Source organism: Poromitra crassiceps (genome assembly GCF_964638095.1).
Source record: "Poromitra crassiceps genome assembly, contig: HAP1_SCAFFOLD_1633, whole genome shotgun sequence".
NCBI classification, from domain to species: Eukaryota; Metazoa; Chordata; class Actinopteri; order Beryciformes; family Melamphaidae; genus Poromitra; species Poromitra crassiceps.
The window spans coordinates 17501-26715 of NW_028150780.1; the positions used below are offsets into that span (position 1 = coordinate 17501).

At 44.3% G+C, this 9215-nt stretch overlaps 1 pseudogene across 1 annotated transcript; it reads left to right on the top strand.

Annotated features, from left to right (window-relative positions):
* Nucleotides 1-3737: 3737 nt before the first annotated feature.
* Nucleotides 3738-8274, top strand: LOC310771969 (type I iodothyronine deiodinase-like; annotated as a pseudogene). The gene is made up of 4 exons (XR_014553954.1): nt 3738-4074; nt 5796-5939; nt 7400-7599; nt 7782-8274. The product of XR_014553954.1 is annotated as a type I iodothyronine deiodinase-like (transcript).
* Nucleotides 8275-9215: the final 941 nt, after the last annotated feature.

Here is a 9215-nt window from a genome sequence, read left to right on the forward strand (position 1 = left end):
ATCAACTTTACAACCTCTGGTTCTCAATGTGGGGTCCAGGGACCACCAAGGGTCCTTGATGGGGTTCCAGGGGGTCCCCGGCAAATTGGTGAATTTTCTTTTACAAGAAGTTTGCACAATTAGACAATGTATAAACTATTTTGGTCATAGTTTCTCTGTTATCTATATTACAATAGTGATGGAATGCTGTTATCTATACTACAATAGTGATGGAATGCTGGACAAAATCATATCCAACAATGAAAATATTCTCAGATTTGGGTCCAAGAGACACAATCTCATCAAATGGGGGTCTGTGGACTAAATGAGGTGTCCGTCATGAAGTGAAAGATTGTTCATATGACTCCACTTTCAGCCCTACCTTGTCCCGGTGAGAGAGAGAAGCAGGCGGAGCGGGGAGCCTTGGCTGTCAGCTGCGCTTTCTCCTGCGCTCCGAGGCGCTCGTCGGATGCGCAGAGACCCTTGGGGCTGGCGCAGTGCGTGCTGTGCGGTGCCGCGGCGGGCTGTTGATGGTGATGCGGGCTGCGGCTGCAGAGCTGACCGTGAGAGCCAAAGCCGCCGCCGTTGGCGCCCCCAGCGCGCCGCGCCGCGCACAGCTCCGCCTTGCCGCCGCTGTACATGGACAGCGTCAAGCCGGTGAAGTCGGTGAAAGCCGGGGTCTGACAGTGGCTCACCATCCCGAACAGCGCTGCTGGGGAGTTCTGCATCGATGCCTCGGCTCTGCCAGCGGTGTGCAGCTTGCTCACATTACCTGCGTGCGCACAAGAAGCAGAAAAAACAGCCTCAAATCACCAGAAACTCTCGACAGACAGACAGCACGTGTTTTTGGACACATTAGGCTACTGTATTTTTACGCACTTACTTTGCACATATCATGTCCCAAATTGCACGCATTCATTTGCACCTCGAATCAAGAAGCTGTTACCAAAATGTATGAATAAGCCATGCACGTGCACCTACCTTATCCAACTATAAGCAGCAGCAGAAAGGAACGAGCGTAATTGCGCACATCAGCATCTTCTTCCAACTGGAGAGGAAAACGTGTTCGAGCCTAATCGATAGCATCCTCTCTGTGAGTTGGCTATTGGACCTCAGCATCCCGAACGGCTCCCCTCTCTCGCGCTCTCTGATTGACACCCGATAGGTCCACTGACTTGGCAGGATGGAGGCGCACCAATGAGGACAGTGTCCGGGTATTGTGGGAGGTGGAGATGTGCATGGGGAGTTTTGCAAGAGGCTGCGCAGCGGCAAGTCCTGGACAGGTGCCAATGGAGGTGATTATGGAGAAGAAAAAAACTCACACCTTTAAATCAGTGACTAATATACAGGGGCATCAATTTGGAATGGGAAAGGTAGCCTACTTTATAGTCAAAATGTGAATCCAAATGTTGATCTTGTAGTTTTTATCGTTAAAGAAAGCAAAGATGCAAAGTAAAAAATGGTGGTCAGAATTAACCTTTTTGGAAGACTATTAAAATGTCATTAGCATTTAAGACCACGTTGCTCTCCTAACATTCTGTGCATATTAGGCTATAGGCTATAGCCTATCATCACACAATAGCATCACACTGACCAAAGAGCCTAAATGAATCAGGCTTTAGGCTAGCCCAAAGCCCAATAAATATCAAAATGAAATATAGTCTTTCTCTGTTCAAATCATAGGCGATCTAGTGCCCTAGGGGTAGGCTTATAGGCAATAATTATTATAGGGAGTGTGTGGGCTACTCAGGAGTCAGTACTCAATCCGCTTTAGCTGTCAGTAGCCAAGTTTCAAGTAGCTAGACCTTATCCGCACAGTGGAGGAGAGTGACAGGGGAATGAGACATAGCCTGCAGGTTAAAAAGAAAAATAATCATAAATCCCTCTTTCAAAAAGCTATGGCAGTTATCCAGATATTTTAAAGGAAAATGTGTGGAATTCTGAACTGAAAGGTAAATCACACGAATAATTAACTTTACTAATTAAAACATAATGATGCATCAATTGAGGTAGGCTATACATTTTTCGTTAATTGATTGTTTTGTTTTACTAAGAGTTGGCATATCTATTTATTTGATTATTTGGTGATTTATATATACCGGTATATATATAAATTAAATATTAAATTAAATATATAATTTGTTGCCTTGAACAAGTGAGTAGCCTATAGCCTCTTAGTGTTGGCATCGACTAATAGCTTAAACTTTATTTTGAATTATTTTACTAACTGTGGGATCTTGGATAATTAAACTTGATTGGCAGGCCAGTTCACAGGCCTATGAGAGAGAAAACATTCAGCCTGAAATCTTTGGAAGAGTAGATTTAAAGTGGATGATAGTTTGGCCTCAGGTTTGACTTCCTGATAAAAGATAGGTTACAGAACAGAATCCTGTTCTAAATTTTCATAATCCATTCCAGCGTTAAATTATATAAGGTTTTCACCATGAACTGCAGTTTTGATTATGCCGTGTATGAAATGCAGTTTTGCAGCGCCATCTGGTGGAATGAATTAAATATGTAAATTAAGAAAATGGGGAAAATAAGGACATACTACTACATTGTAGTACACTGTAGTGTTTAGAGGCAGTTCTGTGAATAAAGCTTGCGGAAGGCGTGGGACATTTTTCTGTGTATATTATAGACTAATTGGAAGTAGGCAGTATGGCAACTGTAAATGCTGAAGGCGGTTGGTCAATGGTTGGGGTGGGTCTGATGCTGCCTTCAGGTGCTGTCAGAGATAACGGAGTCGGACATGACCAAACAAAACGGTGAAGACGGGAAAGTGTGAATTTTATGATTTCCGAGCTGCTGAGATGTGGAGTTTAGGCAGAGGCTAATCTAGATACTGTATACAAGACATGTATCACTTTTTAATCTAGGCCACTATGGATTTTTAGCCTACGTTTTCATTTGACATCATGTTTCTTTCATATCTTGTTTAACTTTTAGTTGTCATACATTTTTGTTTTAAATAGGCCTACATTTGGTAAAACATCATCTCTGATGTAGCCTACATTTTTCTCCTCTTCACTTTGCAGCTGAGGCACAAAGTTCTGCACCACTTGATGAATTTCTTTAACAAAACCACAAAATATGAATAATATGCACATGGAAAAGCAGATTTTTTTCTAAATTCTCGTGAAGGCTTATGCCAAAACATGCCATCTTGTTTTCATCACTTGGGTTGTTGAAAATAAAAAATAGCAAGTTTGAATAATAATAATAATATACAACAATATAATTTAATCATACTAGGCTACTACTATTATTATTGTTGTTATTGTTATTTTAAAACAGTAATAATAATAATAACGTATAATATATTGTTATTAGGCTATTATCATCATCATTATTTAGCTCTGTTTTTTCTCTCTCTCTTGGCAGGCTATGTATTTTGCACTTGGCTGCTGAACCTCCCGAAGAGAAAATAGGCGCAAGTCAAAGAAAAGGAGCCTGTTTGAGCGTCATGTTTCCTTTTTTTGCCAATAAAACAAAACCGCAGCGACCAAACACTCGGATAGTCTACAGGCTCACTTTCTTTCCAGAAGCACTTGCATGCCCGACAAGGCGTGTTTGCAACAACGTGTGTCCTGTAGGAGCTGGAGAAGAGCCATGAAGGCAGCATGCAGTGTCGTCGTTGTAGGTGGGAGCGGTCTGCTGTCTGTCTCTCTGTTCTCGTCACACAGACTGAACTGTGTGACCTGTCAGGCAGCCGAGCTTATGTAACGCAGACTTCAGCACCGAGGCAAGGGGACAAGATGGTTCCACAGAAGCTTCTGGTCGCTCTGTCCACAGTGTGGCTGTGTTGCAGCATGTTGGCCCTCACTCTCTTCCTGAGGGTCCTGCTGTTCATCTCGCCCAGCCTCACCAAGAAGATACTCCTGAAGATGGGCGAGAAGACCACCATGACCCAGAACCCACACTTCCAGTATGAAGACTGGGGTCCATCCTTCACATCTCTCGCCTTCGTCAGAACCGTCCTGGCGCACGGCTGGTTCTCCCTCGGCCAGGAGGCGTTTGAGGGCGGAGAGGCGCCCGACTCACCTGTCGTCACCACGGAGGGGGAAAGGACCACCATCCTCAACTACCTAAACGGTGCGTCCTGGACTCTAATAATTCCGGGTGTCCCACGGGTCCTTGAAAATGTGTTAATTTGTTAACACAAGATGGCTGCTGTGAAAAAGGCCTATTGTTTGTCTTCTCTGCTGCTGTCTTCTTCATTGGAGCCAGGTGTGTTTTAGAGAGGTCTCAAATGTATTACACTCTAGATATCTCTGTAGGCTATCTCTTTTGAGTGGCTGCTGATGGGACATTATAGCATATTAAGATTGGTCATCCAGTTATGCAGAAATGCCAATGCAACAAATATTGTGTAGAATTAAACATTCTTTTGTGGAAGCTAATTGCTAATTGATTGTGAGATGGGTGTAGGATAGACTGCTTGACTCCACAAGTGTGTACTGCTGGCCTGACACTTGGGGCCCAAGTTATTAGGCTACATGTGTGTTTAGGTTCCAGTCTGCTCTGTTTTATTTTCTTGTAGTTCTCTTGTAATGTTTGAGTTTTTTCATCTGTTTTTGCACTTTCTCAACCTGAAAAACACCTGATTCCCCACATTCAAACTGTGGTTGAATTCTGCCTCAACCTGGCTTTCTTCTGTGACCCACTGGCCCATACACATGGGTCACTGAAAGTGCTTGAATTTTTTTTGCAAGAATATAATTTGAAGTTATTTTCATATTGTTCAACGATAGTAAATAGGCTTAACACAATTGAGAAGTGTTCACATTCACGCCTCTCACTTTTAAATTGTTGTATGTGAGCTTGTTATAAAGCTGTGTTGTAACAGCTTTGAGCCTGGAAAGTCATTGAAAAATCTTTGAATTTGATGTTGAAGGTGTGGGAACAGTTTATTCTGCATGTTGTCTCGGTTTCTATATGGCTCCTATGTTTGGATGCCTGGGCCATGTATAAACAATAGGAGTGATGCCTGGGCCATGTATAAACAATAGGAGTGATGCCTGGGCCATGTATAAACAATAGGAGTGATGCCTGGGCCATGTATAAACAATAGGAGTGATGCGTGGGCCATGTATAAACAATAGGAGTGATGCGTGGGCCATGTATAAACAATAGGAGTGATGCCTGGGCCATGTATAAACAATAGGAGTGATGCCTGGGCCATGTATAAACAATAGGAGTGATGCCTGGGCCATGTATAAACAATAGGAGTGATGCCTGGGCCATGTATAAACAATAGGAGTGATGCCTGGGCCATGTATAAACAATAGGAGTGATGCGTGGGCCATGTATAAACAATAGGAGTGATGCCTGGGCCATGTATAAACAATAGGAGTGATGCCTGGGCCATGTATAAACAATAGGAGTGATGCCTGGGCCATGTATAAACAATTGGAGTGGTCTGAACATTGCTGGTATGACAAAGAACAAAGTGAAAGACTGCTCTGTTTCAGCTGTCATAGCAGCCTGGCTGTGTGAACAAAGTGCTGTGTAGGTGTTCATGAATTGTCTAACCCCGTTAGATTTGATTCCTGTTAATTCTAATATAATTTGTTAAGTTATCCTTTATTGTGCCAGTGGAAATTCTTCCTCTGCATTTGACCCGTCCTCTACTAGAAAGCTTCATAGAACTAGGAGCAGTGGGCAGCCACAGTGCAGCGCCCGGGGACCAACGCCAGTTCAATTGCCAGTGCCTTGCTCAGGGGCACTGGAAGGAGTATTAACCCTAACATACTGTACATGACTTTGATGGTGGGAGGTGGACTCAAATAAAGCATTCGTGTGTATGTGTGCAGACAGCAGACCCCTGGTAGTGAGTTTTGGGAGTTGCAGCTGACCCCCCTTCCTGTTCAAACTGGAGGAGTTCAGGCAGCTTGTCAGAGACTTCAGCGCTGAGGCAGACTTCCTGCTGGTCTACATCGCCGAGGCACATTCAACAGGTGGGTAGCTTTGAAATGTCAGGTGATAAGTTGTTATTACAGTTAGTTATTAGTTCATTATTGTTATTAATATCCCTTACAGAAAAAACACATGATGTTCGCATGTGTCCACATGTTTCACTACATGTGTCCACATGTGGTGAAACATGTGGACATGAAAACATGTGTTGGAGAAAAACATAAGTTCCATTGGCATTTCCTAATCAATAAGCTATATTTGCATACACATAATTAACGCTATGAGTTATTAGTCATAAGACATCTCGCACATGCAGAAATGGAGACGCACATACATAGGAGATTTCTTCACCCTCTGCTCCACAGCACATGGAGGTCAAAACAAACTTTCACCCACTGCATGAGGTTGACCTTGCTGATACAGACAGGCAGCCCTGTAGGCTCCTAGTCAAGTCATCACCCCTCCTCTCTCTGTTTCTCTCTGCCTTCCTTTGCCTATAAAGCGTATATGTCAAATTGTGACATCGCCGCTGAATATTTGGACTCTGTACATTGATCAGATGGTACATTGAGATTCAGTCCTCTGACAATACATATTGACAGAGAATGTTATGGTAATAAATATACTTTCATAAGACATCTTCCTGGACTCCTGGCTTCAATTCATTTGGTTTAGATAGGCTGTTATAATTATCACATTAGCAGATGAAGAGTGGAAATTCCATTCTCTAACATGTTATCACATGTTGTATAGCAACATGTTTTCCATCAGTGGTGCATATGTGGAAAACAACATTTACATAGGTTTCACATGTAATCACATGGGAATTTACATGGGTTTCACACATTTCACATGTGACAACGTTCCAAAACCACATGCTTCCCATGGGCAAAGCACATGTTTCTACGACGGAGTATTAAGTCCATGCATGATGACAAATAAAAATTACAGGAGGAATTTTTTTCCAATGACAGGAGGGAATTTTTTTTATTTCCATTTTGAGAAAAAAGTCAAAATTTCGTGAATAAAGTTGAAATACTGTAACGAGAATAAAGACGAAATGTTGAGAATAAAGTCGAAATGTAAAAAAAGAAAAATCAACTCCATCAAAACAAGTTAGGAGAGCACCGCCTTACTGTACAGTATGTAGGCTACACACTGTACAGTGTGTAGCCTACATACTGTACATAGCTCAGTCTCCGACTCAGTTAGTGGTCACGAAACTTACGCTACAGGCATAACCTGTGACATCACGTGAAGGCTGGGTTTACCCAGGCTATTTCTGTTTATAGCAGGTGATTGTAATAAATGAACAGATGATTATCACAACGAATGGGCTGTCTTTCTTGTAAGGAAACATTATAAATTCAGGTAAAACTGAACTGCAATTAAGATAAAAGTGTCCACCAAACGGCATTGTTAGAAGACGTTATGACTGGGCTTTTCTATTCTAACTGTGATGGTGTTCAGTGTCACAGTGAAAGTTGCGTTGCCTCCTCAGACGGCTGGGCCTTTGCCAACAACGTGGAGATCGCGCAGCACCGCAGCCTGGAGGAGCGTCTTTGTGCGGCCCACCTCCTCCTGCAGAGGGAGCCCCTGTGCCCGCTGGTCGTGGACGACATGACCGATGTCACGGCCAGGAAGTACGGAGCCATGCCCGAGAGGCTGTACGTGCTGCAGGCCGGGAAGGTCGTCTATAAGGTCAGATCTGTGCCATCTAATGGCACTAAGTATCCCTGTTGAGTGACATCACACCCAAGTTGACCGCATTCCATTAAAACAGTTGGGAAACCAGCCTAAAAAACTTGATAAAAAAAGGAATTGATGCGTTCTGTTATTATGCGTTATTAGCGCTCCTCTCTCTGTGCTCTTGTGTCCTGTAGGGGGCGATGGGACCTTGGGGATACAGTCCATCGGAGGTGCGTTCGTTCCTGGAGAAGATGGAATAGGAAGGGACTTAGCTTTGTTAACTGTGTCTGTGTGTCTGCTGTGTGACTGTCTGAGGTCCAGACTGACCACCTTAGAGTCTAGACTCACTCTCTGAGGACCAGACTGACCATCTTCAGAGCCTGGACTCTGCCCTCAGTGTCTGTGTGTCTGCTGTGTGACTCTGAGGTCCAGACTGACCATCTCAGAGCCTGGACTCTCCCCTCAGTGTCTGTGTGTCTGCTGTGTGACTCTGAGGTCCAGACTGACCATCTCAGAGCCTGGACTCTGCCCTCAGTGTCTGTGTGTCTGCTGTGTGACTCTGAGGTCCAGACTGACCACCTCAGAGCCTGGACTCTGCCCTCAGTGTCTGTGTGTCTGCTGTGTGACTCTCTGAGGTCCAGACTGACCATCTTCAGAGCCTGGACTCTGCCCTCAGTGTCTGTGTGTCTGCTGTGTGACTCTAAGGTCCAGACTGACCATCTCAGAGCCTGGACTGTCCCCTCAGTGCTTTAAATGACGGCTGCAGATGAAACCGTGTCGGCCTCTGTAGCCAGATGAAGAGAAGCGCTGAGAGACGGCCCAGGGTTTGTGTTTTGGGGTAAACCAGGGTTTGTGTTTTGGGGTAAACCAGGGTTTGTGTTTTGGGGTAAACCAGGGAGTCTCACAGGAAGAGCAGGAGATGTTTTGTGTGTCTGTATATCTCTGTGCTTTTTCACCCAAGCTGCATTAAGGGAAAAGTTCACCCAAAACATAAAATCCAGTCATTATCTACTCACCTCGATGTGGGTGGAAGGTTGGGTGAAGTTTTTTAGTCCACAAAACGTGTGGAGTTTTCCTGGGAAACAGTTACAGTATTCTCCTAAACCATTGAAGTGAGTGGTGACCAACTTTCAGAAGCCCTGAGATGCCAAGTTGACTTGAAAAAGATGTCACTTACACCTGTTTTTCATTTAAATCTTCAGTGAGCGTTTCAGCTCACACCTTGGTCGCACCAGGCCCGTCTGCGCAGCGTTCCGGCTGCGCCGCGGCTTTGCTCCGCAGAGCGCTTCCGAGCGCTGCCTGACAGCTGGATACAAGATCGCGCGGGATTTACGAGATCGCGCGATACTGTGTGTACAATGGGGTGGATGTAAAGAGCACAACACACAAACAACACAGTCTGTCGTTGACTTGCTTTTGATTTGGTCATTTTCCCTTGATTGTTGTGCTTCTACCATGGGTAAGTAGGCTGAAATTATGTCTTTATTTGTCATACAGTGCCTGTTAGCAGGAGGAGAACTCTTGCATTTCTTCGTCTACTTGAAAGACTACGGGGGGAGGGGGGAGAAGGAGAAGGAGTCGGTATTGGGTCTGCACACGGTGTTTTATTATGAAAATCGACCGGATTC